Source organism: Mus musculus, chromosome X, assembly GCF_000001635.26.
Source record: "Mus musculus strain C57BL/6J chromosome X, GRCm38.p6 C57BL/6J".
Classification (NCBI taxonomy): domain Eukaryota; kingdom Metazoa; phylum Chordata; class Mammalia; order Rodentia; family Muridae; genus Mus; species Mus musculus.
Window position 1 is genome coordinate 90,247,865 of NC_000086.7, and position 19,622 is coordinate 90,267,486.

Sequence of the window (19,622 nt, forward strand, 5' to 3'; positions counted from 1 at the left end):
ACAGGTTTTCTTTTCCTGTGAAACAAATACAAAATGTCTTCCAAATTGAGGTCAATAAATCTTTATAATATTCAGGGTGATTTAATTCAGCAGTGTTTTTCTACTATTAAATGTCTCTCTCCAGCTGTTGTTCTTTTCTTATGTACAACCTGAATGATCTGTTACTATTCTTAATAATACCTTTTAACATTTTCTCAGAAGATTACCTTATTTTATGCTTTAATTCAAAGATTGGAGAAAGCTAATAGTGTTTTCCTGTGTGATAAAAAAAAAATCATGTCTCCATAAATTTATGTTAGTCACATATAAATTTCATTTTACTATTTGTCCTTCTGGCCCTATATACTGAACCCACTTTGTTTTTACCTGCGATTAAGTTCCGATTTCTAGAAGCTGAATATTTACCTCCTGAAGACACCAATCTTGATGTCAAGATTTTGATGACATTTTTCTTACAATTGCTTCTGTGTCTACTAAACCTTCTATTACAATGCCATTTATTTGTATTTACCGCCATTTATTTGTATTTTTAGGTGTGGTCTCTGATAATTTATAGCAGTTTGTCAAAATATTTGTTTTCTGGTCTTTCTTAATTTTTTTCATTTTATCTACTGTAGGTGTTCTGCCTTAATTATATCCAAAGCAGTGTTGTTTTTTAGCAATAGACATTAAATCTTTTAATTCCTCTGTGGATGAGTTGCTTCATTGCTGACAGGGAATGATTGACATTTGAGCCTGCAAAAGGCTTTCTAAGGCATTTCCTGTTGGCAAATGTTTACCTTACCTATCCCTTGTTGATCTTCATTCATTAGTCCACTTCCAGGCTTTGCCATAATTTCTGTATATACCAGAAGGCTGGGGCCTTCCTTTTGGATTATCTTTAGAAAAAAAAATGTTTTTTTCTAGAAACACCATGCCAACAATCCATTTTCAATGACCTTGCTTACCACAATCAAACATTGGTTATTTCGATTTTTCTTAGAAAATACTTCTTCAATCAGTGTATCATCAAAAACATGAATTCCAGTATCAGCCATATTTCTAATCTATTCATCTATTAGTGCTCATCTTTCCTTTAAAGGTCTAATCAGCCTCTTTTCTTATACGCGTTCTCACGACCGGCCAGGAAAGACACAACAAACCAGAATCTTCTGCGGCAAAACTTTATTGCTTACATCTTCAGGAGCAGGAGCGCAAAACCCCAAGCCCCAAAAACGAAAGCCCCCTTCTTACATCTTTAGGAGCCAGAGCGCCAGCGCGCCAGCGCGCCAGAGCGAAAGCGCAGAGCGCAAGTAAGAGAGAGAATGGCGGAAACCCCGTCCCCTTTAAGGAGGAGTTATCCTTCGCCTAGGACGCATCACTCCCTGATTGGCTGCAGCCCATGACCGAGTTGTTGCCACGGGAAAGGCAGAGTACATGTAGTGGTAAAATACCCTTGGCACATGCGCAGATTATTTGTTTACCACTTAGAACACAGGATGTCAGCGCCATCTTGTGACGGCGAATGTGGGGGCGGCTCCCAACATCTCCCCCTTTTCTTTTAATAAGAGCAATAGGCCACCCATATTAATGAGAGTGGAGATAGAGGTCAAATCCCCAGTGTGTAGGTAAAGGAGCCATGTACAGGATTAGCTCTTAGGCTCACAGGCTTTTACCCAGAGCAACCCTGACCTGCTCCCGTGTCGTTTTGCCTGGAGAGAAGGACACTTGGACACTCAACCTTCTTGAAAGATGACATGTCTCCCTAGAATAGGCTCATATATGCCGCAGAGCCCTTCTACTGCAGTGCTTAGCCGTGCAACTCTCTCGGGCTGCTGAAGCACACTCACTCTATCCCGTGCAATGAGTCTAGCCTCGTGGGATGTAAGAGCTGAGTGGCCAGCGACCTATTGCTTAAGCATAGATAACCATATATCAGGGGAGGCACCATGTTCTAGTACTGCAAGTGCCTGGGCAATAACCACCTTGTCTCTCCTAGTTTGGGCCTTAAGCTTACAGACCAACCAAAGAAGCAACACTAATCCACAGCAAAGTGTATCTCCAAATAATATCAATCCCACCCATTCTTTAAAGAAGGGAAATGCTGAGGAGATCCAATTGGGTAATCCTTTGGTCAGGGACAGGTCCAAGCGCGTGGAGTTGACCTGAAGTCTCAATTCCCGAAGGATCTGTTCAAATTCAGCCGTCCAATTCTGTAACATATACTGAAAAAGACTTTTTGACAAATTAGCTGCCCTAGTAAATTTCTCATACTGAATGGAAGTAATGGACAATCCCGGAAACTTTTGTTCACATCCCAGTTGAGCTATTTGCCATAATACATCTAGTTGTTTCTGGACAAGATCTATGAGTTGATTAACCAGCATGAGACCTCCCTGTATCTTGACATTAGCTGAGGCCTGTTTATCTATGACTGTAGTCACTGAGGCTGACAAAGTGTTAATGGTGTCAGTCGTCTGGACCTGTCCAGACAGAGCCAAGGCTGTCTGAATCAAGGCTAAACCCAGTTCCTAGTTAGTGGTAAAAAAGCAGGGGAATACTTGAGCATTATACATCACCGTCATTAGGAGTGGAAATGTCGACATTATCCCCCAACGCTACTCTCTCTTTATTATTGACGCCCTGGACATCACCAAGACGAGGGACATCAGTATTCCCTTGGTCAGTCTGGATTTTTCGGGTGAGTCTTTCTGGTATCCAAAATGGGTTGTCTTCATTCTGTGGGAAAACACAAACCGCTCCCCTGGATCTTATCAAAATAGGATCCAGGCCATACCATTTATTATCAAGAACATTTTTCCATTTAACCATCTCATTGGGCCTATCTGGCTCTGAACAATGACGTTCAGCCGCAGTATGGCCATGAGCATCAATATTTAAAAAATTGAGTGTAAAGAGTGCCATAGACACAGACACTCTTGGTGCTCGGGGTAGAGTCTCGATTCCCCTCTTCTGCTTTATAAGATAGGCTTTGAGGGTGCGATGCGCACACTCAACAATACCCTGTCCTTGAGGGTTGTATGGAAGTCCAGTCAGGTGGGTTACGTCCATCTGACGGCAGAACTGCTGGAATTTTTGAGACGTATAAGCTGGTCCATTATCAGTCTTAAGGAGTTTGGGTTTCCCCCAAGCACTCCATGCCTCAAGACAATGTTGAATCACATGTGAGGCCTTTTCTCCGGTTAACGGAGAAGCAAACATGATGCCAGAACATGTGTCAATGGACACATGGAGATATTGAAGTTTTCCAAAGGAAGAAACATGTGTAACATCCATTTGCCAGACCTGTAGAGGTCGAATACCGCGTGGGTTAATTCCCACATGAGGAACTGGCAAGAACTCACAGCAGCTTTGACATTGAGTAACAATGTCACGGGCTTCTTTTCTTGTCAAGGAGAAACGACTGCGTAATGTTTCAGCCGTCACATGAAAATTGTTATGAAAATTTCTTGCAGCCTCTACCGGGGATGATAGGGCAGCAGCCACCACTTTAGTGGCCTTATCTGCCAAATCATTTCCCAGAGCCATGGGGCCAGGTAGGCCTGAATGGGCTCTAACATGAGTAATATAAACAGGAAATCTTCTAGATAACAAAACTAATTGTATCTGCTGAAAAATATTGGCAACTCTACTGGAAGGCTTAATCACTCCAGCCACTTCTAAAAGATTTACTGCATTAACCACATAGCAGGAATCTGACACAATATTAAGGGGTTCTAAAAAGGTTTTTAAAACTTCTAAAACCACTAAACATTCTACCACTTGAGGTGAATTTTCATTATATTGTTTGGATACCACTTTACCATTAGCCACATAGGCACCTATGCCAGTTTTTGATCCATCAGTATATACCACAATCCCATTTTTAAGTGGGTTTCTTACTGTTATTTGTGGAAACACAACAGATTGATTTTGGGCAAACTGTAAAATTGGATGTTTTGGATAATGGTTATCTATTTGTCCTGAAAAGGAGGTAACTAAAACTGCCGAATCATTAGATGTGGCTGCCAAGGTTTGAACCTGTGCAGCGGTATAAGGTACAATTAAAAGATATGGACTTCGCCCAAAGTGGGTGATTGCTGCTTTTAGGCCTCTAAGGGCAAGCTGTGCAATTGCATCAGGATACCAATCTATTATTTTAGCTGGGGATACGTTTGGATGGATCCACAACAATGGCCCATTCTGCCACAAAACTGCGGTTGGCAATTGTGCTGTCTTAAAGACACACAAACTGAAAGGCTGCGAATCTTCAATACGTTGTAATTGTGCATTTTGTAAGGCTTTTTCTACTTTTTGTAAGGCCTGGTTAGCAGCTAGAGTAAGAGTCCTAGGGGAGGAGATATGAGGATCTCCTTCTAAAATACCAAACAAAGGCCTTAACTCAGTGGAAGGAATCTTTAAAAAAGGTCTGAGCCAATTAATATCTCCCAACAGCTTTTGAAAATCATTTAAGGTATGGAGGTGATCTCTTCTTATCTAAACATGTAAATATTGATTTCTCTCAAAGGAGGAAATATGCGTGACATCCATTTGTCAGACCTGTAATGGCCTGACGCCACGAGGGTTTACCCCTACGTGAGTAGATAAAATTTGACAACAATCTAAAGGCATTATTAAGTAATCAGAATCATTTTTAGTAGAACCAATCTCTCTTGCAGCTCTAGGAATACCAGAGGAAGAAAAAACAGCCATGTAGGCTTGGCAAAATTATTAGTTGAGCTATTCTGTCTCTTTGTGATATAGAAAAGACAACTTGAGGACAAGAACAGAGAACCTGAAGTTCCCCTTTATAATCTTGATCTACAACTCCAGGGTAGACAATAAGACCTTGTAGGCTGCAAGAGCCTGCCTCTGTCATTATTGTCCAGTGGCTTCACCTGCTCGGGAGAGCGCCTTCCAGGCCCTAATAGCCTTTTCATCTGATTCAGAACTATTAAAAACTGGCTCCTTGAGCTCATCTAGTGATGAGTAGAGGCTCCTTCTCCTAGAAGCCTCCGCTGATTGATCTTTTTTCTTTTCTTTTTTCTTTTCCTTCCTTCTAATCTCTCCCCAGGTATTCTTACCTGACCTAAACTTTTCCTCGGGTTCAAGACCCTTGGAAAGGCCTGTATACTTATTTTGTGAACCATATTTTCTCTTTGCTCCTATTCTCTCTCCCCGATTTACTTCTGATAGATTGTCCTGAACTTCATCTAGAATCCGCCCTGCCTTAACCACTTGATAACATGTGAAAAGGAACAAAAGGGCTTCTAACACTAGAGAAAGTTCAAGGCCAAACATACCTTGTAAAGCTATTTTCCACTTTACTTCTGATAGACTGTCTTGAATTTCGTTAGAAAGTTCAAGACCAGGCGTACCTTGTAAAGCTATTTTCCACTTTACTTCTGATAGACTGTCTTGAATTTCCTTAGAAAGTTTAAGACCAGACTTACTTGTAAAGCTGTACTCACTGGTACTTCTGTTCCCCAGCTGAAAAGTTCTGAATTCATGCAGTTGAATCCTTCTCAACAGTCTGTTTTACGGGAACCTTTATTACTGTGACCCGCAGTTCTGGTTCTGGAATGAGGGATCTTCTTTGCGCTGGTCCCGAGTTTTCTTGTATTTTTTCGTCCCGGATTTCAGCACCAACTCTTATACGCGTTCTCACGACCGGCCAGGAAAGACACAACAAACCAGAATCTTCTGCGGCAAAACTTTATTGCTTACATCTTCAGGAGCAGGAGCGCAAAACCCCAAGCCCCAAAAACGAAAGCCCCCTTCTTACATCTTTAGGAGCCAGAGCGCCAGCGCGCCAGCGCGCCAGAGCGAAAGCGCAGAGCGCAAGTAAGAGAGAGAATGGCGGAAACCCCGTCCCCTTTAAGGAGGAGTTATCCTTCGCCTAGGACGCATCACTCCCTGATTGGCTGCAGCCCATGACCGAGTTGTTGCCACGGGAAAGGCAGAGTACATGTAGTGGTAAAATACCCTTGGCACATGCGCAGATTATTTGTTTACCACTTAGAACACAGGATGTCAGCGCCATCTTGTGACGGCGAATGTGGGGGCGGCTCCCAACACTCTTTGCATTCTGAGTTAGCATCTTCAAAAGCCAAAGATTCACAAAAACAAAAACAAAAACAAAAACAAAAGCATGCTGTGTGTGGTGGCACACGCCTTTAATCCCAGCACTTGGGAGGCAGAGGCAGGCAGATTTCTGAGTTCGAGGCCAGCCTGATCTACAAAGTGAGTTCCAGGACAGCCAGGGCTACACAGAGAAATCTTGTCTGGAAAAACCAAAAAAAAAAAAAAAAAAAAAAAGCCAAAGATTCAATTATTATTTTCTGACTTCTGACTATAAGTTAAATCTGAAGCCAATCCTTGCAAAACATCATTGAAGGCTTCTTTTGGGCCATTTTAGAAAATGTGCCAAGATGTGATCATCAAATTCAAGTTCCTTTGTAACTTAGCATATTGACCTTTACCTAGCAACTAAACTTGGGAAATAGTAATGCTATGGGAAAATGGACCTTTCCAGGAAACTTGATACCATAGAGTGGATCTGAGTCCCTAGAAACTGACATACACACCTCACATGGTAGGTGGCTCCCTGTTCCCTGCTCCCAGCTCCCTGCCAGATTCCCAGCCTGGAAAATGTGCCATACTTCATCTAGAGAGCTGCTCTCTAAGTCTCCTGTATAAGGCCTCTCTGTGCTTCTAGACAACTGATGAACTAAGCCAGAGTTCTCAGCCCTGGCCTTGGACTAGATGCAGACCTCAGCACACAGGATACCAATGTTCCTGGCCTTGTCACAGGCTAGTGGACCCCCAAGACTTCATTCCCAACTTCTCTGTGCCATTCACCAGTGGCTACTGGTGGCCTGGAAGTCAGGGACCCCAAACTGACCCCACACATCTTGGACTTTGTTTTTTGGTGCTTTCCTGAAGCACTCAAAACCAGTGGATTGTGATAAGTGGAGTCAAGCTCCCTCATTTCACTTCCCCAAATTACGTGCCCAGTGGCAGGGTAGAACTTGAACCCACATAATATCTTTAGTTCTTTGTTCTATGGTCCTAACTTCCTCTTTCCACCATGGTCACTATTGTAACTGAGGACCAGTTTTCAATGTTGCTGTTGCCAAATCTTTCCAGTATTGGCAGATAATTCTTTTCTGAATTGCCCATGAATTTGATATTTGTTTCACATAGGGTGAATGCATACAATAGGAAATAATCACTTCCTTATACCTCCTATAATCTGTCTGTAGGATTTCTGCAAGAGAAAGGCATATATTCTTTCTTTTATTTTCATGTTGCCTCCATCAATCTCAATTTAACAGAGATGATTCATCTCTGATTCCCGGGCTTTGGAATAGAAGTCATACTGGCTAGTTTTATGGCAATTTGACACAAGATTGAGTCATCTGAAAGGATGGAACCTCAACTGAGAAAATTCCTCCATAAGAAACAGATATATGCCCTTTTCTCAAATAGAGTTGGATGGTTCAGGACCTGGTCCCTTGATGCTGATGCCATTCGTGGGCTGTCAGTCCTGGGTTTTATAAGAAAGCAAGCTGAATGCAGCACTCTCCATGGCCTATATATCAACTCCTGACTTCAGGTTCCTGCCCTGCTTGAGGTCCTATGACTTCCTTCAATGGTGAAAAGTCATACAAAAGATTATGCCAAATAAACCTATTCTTCCTCGAGTTGGTTTTAGTCATCCAGATTCATCATCATATTAATATCTGTAATTATGATAATGGCAGATATTATGTGTAAATTAGATCTTAATCTTTCCTTTTTGTTTGTTTGAAGAAGGGGATTTTATTTTGTTATCATAAGATATCTTTTCCTCCAAATTGTTCTTTAGATACTGAGAAGGAAATAGTTTAAATGGCGAAAGAGACTTGGAAGATCTGATTAAACTAAAGCTCTTTATTTTTGTTTTGTTTTATTCCCAAGCAGGTTTCTCTGTAGCACAGGCTGTCCTAAAATTAACTCTATAGACCAGGTTAGCCCTACAACTCAGAGATATACATGTCTTTGATCCCCAAGTTCTGAGATTAAAAGCATGTGTCACCAGGCTCGGCAAATTGAAGCTCTTGAAATGGAAAAATGACCATAGATTATCTGGTAAAACCAATGTTGTCACAGGTTCCTGATTTAGAGAGAGAGGGTGAGGGAGGGAGAAAAGGAGGGAGGGAAAATGTTGGCAAGAATCAAGGCAAGATTGAGGGAAGAGGAATCCATTGTACTGAAAGATCTGGAAAGGTTAACAATGTAACAATATTTCAAATTGCATGGGGAGGGAGACAGGTTTCTGCACTGCAATTCTAAATTCAGAGGCAGACTGAACCTTGGATAACTATGGCCTCCTACCTCCATTTCAAATGTCAAAATGACTTTTTTAAAAAATTTTTAAATTTTTTTTAATTAGGTATTTTCCTCATTTACATTTCCAATGCTATCCCAAAAGTCCCCCATACCCTCCCCCCACCCACTCCCCTACCCACCCACTCCCACTTTTTGGCCCTGGCGTTCCTCTGTACTGGAGCATATAAAGTTTGCAAGTTCAATGGGCCTCTCTTTCCAGTGATGGCCGACTAGGCCATCTTTTGATACATATGCAGCTAGAGTCAAGAACTCTGGGGTACTGGTTAGTTCAAAATGTTGTTCCACCTATAGGGTTGGAGATCCCTTTAGCTCCTTGGGAACTTTCTCTAGCTCCTCCATTGAGGGTCCTGTGATCCATCCAATAGCTGACTGTGAGCATTCACTTATGTGTTTGATGATATGTACTCACTGATAAGTGGATATTAGCCCAGAAACTTTATTTAGGTGCTTACTCATTGGTAAAACCTTTGTCTTACCACATAAAAACCAAATTGAAATGTACAGAGGCTACAGATGTCACTTATTAAACCAATCTCATGAATAAGTGATACAAGGAGGGATTGGAAGGTATCCATTGGGTCTGCCACAATGATAAAAACCAGCTGTTTACCTATGCTTGAATTCACCAAGTTGAACTCATTGAAAATGTAGGGCATGTGTATATAAATTATATTTCAATGAGTAATCAACTATTTTTATAGAACTATGCTTTTTTTTAACTTGGAAAGTAATCTTCATTAAAGCAGTTTTTATTAGCATATATTATTTCAAATAAAATTTCATAGGTAATAAACCTTATAGTATGAATAGAGAGTACTGGCATCTTAATTCACTGTATCTATAACATGGCTATTTAACATATTGATTGTTTATTGAATAAATGAAAATTTACTTTTCTTTCTAAGAAAAATTTGGTTAAGTCCTAGTTTTATTTCATGAAATTGGAGATTTACTACAGAATTTTGTACACCTGTACAAATAATTAACATAAAATATTTCTTATAAAGTTCTTGGGTTTTATATTAGTTATCTTTCTCATTGCAATGGAAAAAAAAAAAAAACCTCATAATTATGTGTGGCACCATTCCATGGGCAAGAGTCATAGACTGAATAAAATTATGAAAGTGACTTGAATATTTTATAATACATTTGTTTCTTGACTTAGGTACAATGTGACTAGCTGCTTCAGTCCCTTGTTGCCTTTATCTTTCTCTCCTTGATGGCCTGTATTCTCAAACTATGAACCAAAATATTCCCTTTGCTGTTTCAGCAATGAGGAAAACTAACTACTATAGAAAATTGTTGTAGGAAGTAAAGGATTGCTGTAATAAACCTGACCATGTGGTCCTTGGGCCTTTGGAACTATTTTGTAGGAAGAATAGAGAAATGTATGGAAATATAAGTTATAAAATACTGTCAGCAGAGTTCAATGGGACATTTGAGTGAGTTTTTGAAATATAAGAAAACCAAAAGAAATACGGATTCTGAAGACCCAGCTTATGTTTTAGAGTGAAATAAGGATTCTGTTGGGAACTGGGCTTCATGCCATTCTGTCATATTTTGGCAACAAATCCAACTTCATTCTGCTCTTAAGAGCTTAAATAATGCTAAATTTAAACATAATGTTTTCATATGTCTAGTAGAAGAAATTTCAAGGTAGGAGATAATTCAAGATGTAGTATGGCTATTTCTCATGACTCTTATCCAGGTCTATGTGAAAAAGAACAACACAGGGCAAGGAGAATATTTCAAATGGAGTTTTTTCATGAAGAAGTGCTCAAGAGAATTTAAAGTCACAGGCAAGATATGAGCTGAAAATAGGTTCCTTTTGTTACAAATAAATCCTCCATCTGCACTAAAACAATAGGAAAGATGCCCTGAGGTCAAGAACTCAACTATCAAAGGTACTAACTTGTGAAATGCAAATGCTATGAAAGGAGAGAAAATGCTAAACTGAGAATGCTAGTTTCCAGCTCCTGAAAAGCTACTTCCTGGGGAACTCTCTCTCTCTAAGGTCAGTACAGATGGTTTCTGCAACTGTAATTCAAGGGGATAATGTTCCAAACTAAGCTGTTAGCAGAACTTGGTAGCACTGTTTCTGTAGTACTGGTCTTGGAGTTGTGGATGATGCAAGACTAAGGGGGGCATGCAGTCTTTTATAATAGTTCTGTAGAACTGCCAAGGCCAGGCAACATGTGGCAGGGGCAGAGTGCCTAAAAAAAGCCACTTCATAAAGTTTTGAAGGTGAAACCTATATAGCATTGAAAATCCTAGAATATTAGTGATGTCAGGACTGTAGAAAAATCTCTAATTAAAATTTAAATATGGGGTGGAGACAGACTATGTGTACTGTAGGCAACTGTCTTAGGGTTTTTATTACTGTGAAGATACAACATTAACAAAGTAACTCTTATAAAGGAAAATGAGTACTTGGGACGAGCTTACAGTTATAGTTTTAGATAGTGGTTTAGTCTGTTATCATTGTGATGGAAAGGATGGCAGTATACAGGAAGGCATGGTATTGGAGGAGCTGAGAGTTCTATATCTTGACCCACAGGCAGTAGAAAATTTCCCCACTAGGTCTAGTTTGTGCATAAGAAAATGCAAAGTCAAAAAACACAGTGACATAATTCCTCCCCTAAGGCCACACCTACTTTAACAAGGTCATACCTCCTCATAATGCCACTCTCTGTGGGTCAATCACTCAAATATATGAGTCCATGGTGGTCATCCCTATTCAAATCACCAGAGCAACAAAAATGGAGAAGACAGACTACCCAATCTTAAATCAATCTATTACACGTGAGCTCGTAAAAATCAACAAAACACAACCACAAATAAAAACACATCAAACATATAACAGCATGTCAAGTAAACATTCCCTTTCCAAACGGGTGGAATGAATGATTAGCCAGCTAAGATAGGGCCAACGAAGTACAAGGTCTTACCAAGCAAACAATCCTGCAGCCACACATCTTGCCCCTTGTGTTCTTGTTGAATTTACCTGGGCTCCAAAGCACATGGAAGTCCTATCTCTTAGTTTTGCCACTTGCTGCACATATAGTCTTTTTCTTATGTTATATTCCATACTTGTTACTTTCCCCAGTGAGCAAGCTTCTCATGGCCCTAGCATCTTCAACATCCTAGGATCTCCAATCCAAATTATTCTTCACCAAGATATCTTTATATAATATCCTTTCAGGGTCTCCTCAGTATTTTGACAATGTCAAAGTGTCTAACCTCTGTGACTCTTTGAACATGGGCATATGTCTCCAAGATGCCCTCAGCCATGTATTTTTCATGCAAAACAACTTCTTATCCCACCATATGGATGCTATTGTCAAGTGCTGCTGCAAGTTCAGGAAGGAAACTGGTTCCCTTGTAGAAAAGCTTTGTTGGTATCTGTTTGCCCAGAACGTTGTTTTCAAACAAAGAGACACTTCAGTTACTCTACTTTGAAATGAAAGAGTGTTTTTAAGTTTCTTCTTTTGATTGGATATTGCCTTCTGTATAGCTCCCTATTTTACCACTGTAGTCATGATGTTTCTCTCTGTCTGTCTCTGTCTCTGTCTCTGTCTCTGTCTCTGTCTCTGTCTGTCTCTGTCTGTCTCTGTCTCTGTCTCTGTCTCTGTCTCTCTCTCTCTCTCTCTCTCTCTCTCTCTCTCTCTCTTTCTCTCTCTTTCTTGTTTTTTCGAGACAGGGTTTCTCTGTATAGCCCTGGCTGTCCTGGAACTCATTTGTAAAACAGGCTGGCCTCGAACTCAGAAATCCGCCTGCCTCTGCCTCCCAAGTGCTGGGATTAAAGGTGTATGCCACCACCACTTGGCTATGATGTTTCTCTCTAAGGGTTTGGTTTTTGCTTTTGTTTTTTGTTTTTTGTTGTTTTGTTTTGTTTTGTTGATTTTTTCCCCCTTTTTTGACAATTACAGCTACTTTCTCAGTAGCATTCTTCTTTATGGCTTTAAACTCCTTCTTTTCTCTTCCAAAGAGAATTTTTTAATTCCTCGTCTCAACTTGTTCATGTCTCATTATCAGTGTCGACATGAATAATAACAGTGAATAAAAATCACAGGACAACATGTATGCTATCATATCTTAAATTCTTTTCCACTAAACAAATAAGTACATTGCTTCTGAATTCAGCCTCCCTCAAGTTCTCAGAACATACATAGAACATAAAAAAGAATCTTTGGATGATGAGAAAATGACATGTTTCTTGATTGTGCTGGAAGCTTAATGAGTGTTTCCATTTTTGAAAGCTTATTAAGTTATTAATTTAAAATAAGCATTTAAGAATTGTTGAATACATTAAATAATGAAAAGTCATACTAACTAGTATATATTAAAATCATACTTTAAAAGACAAAAAATTTTAAAGTCTTTTGTATTATATAATGCCAGAGTGTAGAATGACTGAAATACACATTGCCTAGTCATGTATCAGATTATGAAAGACCAACAAGGTGAGGACTCCCCCACGTTCTGACTCAGGAGAGGCGACACCCCAAATCACTCACAAGAAATGGTCTTGCTGCAAACTGCAAGAGGACTTTTATTCAAGAGCGCTCTTGGGCCCATGGTCATATACCATGCAGGGGTAGAGGACCGACCATGGTGCCCCGAGTAGCTGGGTAAGGCGGTATTTAAAGGAAGAAACCACAACTCAAGGAAGTGGGGAGGGCATTGTTGGAAAATACCAAAGATACCAGTTAAGAGTCCCAAGGAAGTGCAAAGTCACAAGAGTCACAAGGAATACCTGGTAATTGTTTGGGTTATCTCTCAAGACAGTTTCTAAGAGCCCCTAACAATAGCACATTCTTTGAATGAACACTCTTTGAACTCAGGAAGCGGTTGGGTGGAGGAATGTCACTATCTGTTTTATGATTAGCATACCTTGGAGCATTGAGTCACAGAGGTCACATTCCCAAGCCTGGGCCTAAAGGCCTAGAATTTTGTTTTTATGTTATACTTTCAATTAGTCATTTATTTTCAAAAACATTTGCCAGTGTTTCCTAAAAGATATGGACATTTGCTTACCTGTTATCTGTCCAAGATTTTATATCCAAAATAAATTAAGCTGTTTACCTGTGAATATGTCAAAGAATATTTATATCTGCTTTATGTGTAATATAGTTCTAGTGAATATGATTTATTCATGATTTGATACAAGAAAAAAACTTAAGTTGTGAATATACTAATATTTGCAAGAACATTACTGTTGAGCAAGAAGTTAAACAAAAATTATAGTATTCCATTTAATAAGGTCTAAAAAAGGAACCTTATATTACACTTTATATTATGTGTAATATAATATATATTACCTTATATTATGTGTCCTTGTAACTTCAGCAATCTGCAGATGGCAAAAGAAGATAACATGGTTGATGCTAGCCCACTACATAATAAGACTAGGACACTGAATCTCATTTTTTTGATAACATACAAATCTGAGCCAGAGTGATAGAAGTCACAAATGTAGCTACTTTCAAGTGATGTGGTTGTTTCCAGGGATGTTGGCAATATTCTACAAATCCCTTTGTTGCTAAGATGTATTTACTTTCAAAATCATTGTTTTTTTATAACTTTATATAGACTTACATATATAAATATTGATATATAAAACTTAAAAATGTTTACATTGTAAAAAATCACATCCTGTTGCTTATAAATTCTCTTATGACTTGTTTTTGTTATTGTTTTCTAAGGCATAGTATTGTCTTACTATGTAGTCCTGGCTTGCCTTGACTTCACTATATAGATCAGACTAGTCTCCAACTCACAGATATCAGTCTTTCCTAAATGTTGAGAATAAAGATGTGAACCATGCCTGGTTCACAAAGACCTCTTACAACATTTTCAATCAAATCTCAAGTCCTTATATTTATTGCTTAATATATTTTCATTCTTGACTTATTCCCTAAGTTCTACTATATTGGAGTCTTGCAAGTTTCTCCTTAAACCTTCTTACTTGCAGTTCTCTATTTGGGCAATATTTTTTTCTAAATCTAAATGGTTAAATTATTTGTTTTGTTCCTTGGAGTACTGTTTTATGCCTTTTTCTGAAACCCACAAATCGTTACTTCACTTTAAGTAGAAGTCTGCAATTTTAGATCCTCAATTTTGCATGTCTATAATTTATGTATTTACTTCAGAACTTAATAGGTTCCTTCTCCACTTAGAATAGAATATCCATGATTGCTGTACTTATTCCCATTTTCTTGATACATGCTTTACTGATAGATAGATAGATAGATAGATAGATAGATAGATAGATAGATAGATAGATAGATGTTAAGCAAGTAATTGGAATATGGACAAATTTACGTGTAAATGAGTAATTAATGAGTTAGTAAAGATACAATGAACAAATACGTTATGAATGTACTTTAACAAGAAAAAGTCTTATCAAATTATGGGTTTTTTTTTTTTTGTACCTTTTAACTAAAACTGAGAGCCCCATGAAAAAGTATTGAGAATTATGGTTTTACTAGATTATATTGAATCTTTATTCCAAAATAGAGCACTTTAAATGACAGTTTTGGTATTAATGTTTAAACTTCTGTTATCGTTCTGTGTTGCTGCTGAAACTTCCAAGGTACAGAAGTCTGTGTAAGGACTATGTGCTACATTAAAACTCAGATAATATGAATACTTCTTTTCTTAATATTCTAAAAGTAAATTCTAAATTATTTATTTATAAAATATATAAGCATATATTTTAATACAGAATGCAGCATATCATCTAATTTGCTTTGTTGAATTTCTAAAACTTTCCAGGTGCAGGTGGGCCCTTATGTGCTTTTTGATGATGATGATAATTATGGAAATTTCTTATATAATAACATTCTCCCTGTTTAGTCTCAGCACGTATGTTATTTTTAATGCTTGCTTTATTTTACCACTTGTAATGTTCTATTTTCTCAGTTTAAACTATTCTATAGTTTGTAATTCATAAGAAATATTGAACTTGCAGCTTAGCAATGAGGTGATCTAACAATTAGGTCCCCTCAGTGTCTAGCATTTTAATTACAAAGTGAAAGCTAACTGGAACCCATGTGTATAAGTGAGCAAATTTCATGAAAAGTTAATGAACAGAATTGATCTATTATAATTAAAATTAGATGTCTTTTACAGAGCATATTCTTAGTATATCATACTATACTGAAAATTAAGTTTGAATTCGAATAAATTAAAGCACCCATGGTACATTTATAGGACAGGATGACCCATTTGTAGAAGAATTCAAACAGATTAAAACTATAATTGTCCTAGTTGCCAATTTGGGTAATGATTTCTGAGATGAGTATTCCATACTACATGAAAGCTCTGTAGTTGCTGACTACAGGTTGAAGTGTATTTCTAGAAAAGCCTAAGACCACAGAAAACACCTGGGGATTATCCGTTTGTTTGTATATAATTTTACTTTATTTCTACAATGTTGTCTAAGAGATAACTTATTAGTTGTAGCTACTCTGAAGACTTTGTTGTCCAAATCCATCTTTGCAATGTATTCTATCCATACTGTGGTGGTCTGAATAGGTTTGGCCCCCATTCATGCTTTTTGTTGAACACTTAACCCAAAGAGACTGGTAGTATTAGGAGGTGTGGCCACGGTCATGGTGTCTCTTCAAAGCAATAGAAACCATAACTATGCCACATATCTTTTACCCAGATTTTCCTTTTTCTTTGCATGTATAGTCATTTTTTTTCAATAGAAGTTTGGATAAGATAGGAGGGTTTTAGGGGCTTTTTCTTATGAGGCCTTTCTCTTAGGGAGTGATTACCTCAGTCCTACAAAATAGTAGATTTAAGCATTTCTACAGTGTGACTAGGGATTGGCTTTTTTCATATGTTAACTGAAACTATAAATTATTCCTCAAGGTTTTTCACATGGGCCCCAAACATTCCTATATTCTCATAATTACATCACCTATGGCATCTCTGTGTTTCAAGTTGCTTAATTTATTTCTTTGCTAAGCCTCTCTTATGGTCTATTTGTTTACCCCCTTCAGCTCCTTGGGTACATTCTCTGGTTCCTTCATTGGAGACCCTGTGCTTCATCCAGTGGATGTCTGTGAGCATCCACTTCTGTATTTGTCAGGCACTGACAGAGCGTCTAAGGAGACAACTTATCAGGCTTCTGTCAGCTAGCTCTTCTTGGCATCCCCAGTAGTGTCTACATTTAGTGATTGTTTATGGAATTGATCCCTGGGTGGGGCAGTCTCTGGATGATCCTTCCTTCCATCTCAGCTCCAAACTTTGTCTCTGTAACTCCTTCCATGGATATTTTGTTCCCCATTGTGAGAAGGAACGAAATATTCACACTTTGGTTTTCCTTTTTCTTGAGTTTCATGTGTTTTGCAAATTGTATCTTGGGTATTCTAAGTTTCTTGGCTAATATCCACTTATCATTGAGTGCATATCATATGTACTCTTTTGTGATTGGGTTACCTCACTCAGGATGATATCCTCCAGATCCATCCATTTGCCTAAGAATTTAATAAATTCAATGTTTTTAATAGTTGAGTAGTACTCCATTGTATAAATGTACTATATTTTCTGTATCCATTCCTCTGTTGAGGGACATCTGGGTTCTTTCCAGCTTCTGGCTATTATAAGTAAGGCTGCTATGAAAATAGTGGAGAATGTGACCTTAATACATGTTGGAGTATCTTCTGGGTATATGCCCAGGAGTGGTATTGCTGGATCCTCCAGTAGTGCTAAGTAGTGCTAAGTCCCATTATCTGAAGAAATGCAAAACTGATTTCCAGAGCTTGCAGTCCCACCAGCAATGGAGGAGTGTTCCTCTTTCTCCACATCCTAACCAGCATCTGCTGTCATCTGAATTTTTGATCTTAGCCATTCTGACTGATATGAGGTGAAATCTCAGGGTTGTTTTGATTTGCATTTCCCTAATGATTAAGGATGTTGAACATTTTTAGATGCTTCTCAGTCACTCAGGATTCCTCAGTTGAGAATTCTTTGTTTAGTACTGTACCCCATTTTTATTAAGGTTATTTGGTTTTCTGAAGTTTAACTTGAGTTCTTGGTATATATTGGATATTAGCCAACTATCAGATTTAGGATTGTTAAAGATCTTTTCCCAATCTGTTGGTTGCCATTTTGTCCTATTGACAGTGTCCTTTGCTTTACAGAAGCTTTGCAATTTTATGAGGTCACATTTGTCGATTCTTAATTTTACAGCACAAGCCATTGGTGTTCTGTTCAGGAATCTTTTCCAGTTTCCATATCTTTGATAGTCTTCCCCACTTTCTCTCGATAAGTTTCAATTTCTCTGGTTTTATATGGAGTTCTTTGATGCACTTAGACTTGAGATTTGTACAAGGAGATAAGAATGTAATAATTTGCATTCTTCTACATGATAACCACCAGTTGAGCCAGCACCATTTGTTGAAAATGCTGTCTTTTTTCCACTGGATGGTTTTCACTCTTTTGTCAAAGATCAAGTGACCATAGGTGTGTGGGTTCATTTCTGGGTCTTCAATTCTAGTCCATTGATCTACCTGTCTGTTGCTGAACCAGTATCATGCAGTTTTGTTTTTTTTAATCACAATTGCTCTATATTACACCTTGAGGTTAGGCATAGTAATTCCACCAGAAGTTCTTTTATTGTTGAGAATAGTTTTTGCTTTCCTAGGTTTTTTGTTATTCCAGATGAAGTTGCAAATTGCCCTTTCTTACTCTGTGAAGTATTGAGTTGGAATTTTGATGGATATTGCATTGAATCTGTGGATTGCTTTCAGCAAGATAGACATTTTTACTATATTGATCGTGCAAATCAATGATCATTGTAGATCTTTCCATCTTTTGAGATCTTCTTCAATTTCTTTCTTCAGAGACTTGAAGTTCTTATCATACAGATCTTTCACTTCCTTAGTTAGAGTCACACCAAGGTATTTTATATTATTTGTGACTATTATGAAGGGGGTTGTTTTCCTAATTTCTTTTTCATCCTGTTTATCCTTTGTGTAAAGAATGTCCGCTAATTTTTTGAGTTAATTTTATATCCAGCTATATCACTGAATTTGTTTATCAGGTTTAGGAGTTCACTGGTGGAATTTTTGGAGTCACTTATATATACTATCATATCATCTGCAAATAGTGATATTTTGACTTCTTCATTTCCAATTTGTATTGCTTTGATCTCCATTTGGTTTCTAATTGATCTGGCTATAACTTCAAGTACTGTATTGAATAGGTAGGGAGACAGTGGGTAACCTTGTCTAGTCCCTGATTTTAGTAGGATTGCTTCAAGTTTCTCTCCATTTAGTTTGATGTTGGCTACTGGTTTGCTGTATATTGTTTTTATTATGTTTAGGGATGGGCCTTGAATTTCTGATCTTCCCAGGACTTTTGTCATGAATGTGTGTTGGATTTTGCCAAATGCTTTCTCAGCTCTTAATTAAATGATCATATTTCCCCCCCTTTGAGTTTGTTTATATAGAGGATTACCTTGATTGATTTTCATATGTGGAACCATCTCTGGGATGAAGCCTAATTGATCGTGATGGATGATCATTTTGTTGTGTTCTTAGATTTGGTTTGGGAGAATTATATTATTTTTGCATTAATATTCATAAGGGAAATTGGTCTGAAGTCTTCTTTATTTGTTGGGTCTTTGTGCAGTTTTGATATCAGAGTACTTGTGGCTTCATAGAACAAATTGGGTAGAGTTCCTCCTGTTTCTATTTTGTGGATTATTTTGAGGAGTATTGAAATTAGGTCTTCTTTGAAGGTCTGATAGAACTCTGTACTAGACCCATCTGGTCCTGGGCTTTTTTTGGTTGGGAGACTATGAATGCCTGCTTCTATTTCTTTAGTGGATATGGGACTATTTAGATTATTAATCTGATTTTGATTTCACTTTGTTACCTGTATTGTATCTTTATTTTTAAAATTACATTTTTTTGGTTATTTTTCTACATGTACATATATGCACCAGCTGAAATATCTTCTACAAAATCACAGAAGAAAACTACCCTAAACTAAAGAAAGAGACGGTCTTAAAAGTCTGCAGAACACTAAATACATTAGACAGGAAAAGAAAATCTTCCTGCAATATAGTAATCATAGCACTAAGTTTATAGAACAAAGAAAGTATATTAAAAGGTATAAGGGACAAGGGACAATTAACACATAAAGGTAGAACTATCAGAATTATACCAGACTTTTCAACAGAAAATTTAAAAGCCAGATGATCCTGGACAGGTGTCATGCAGACCCTAAAA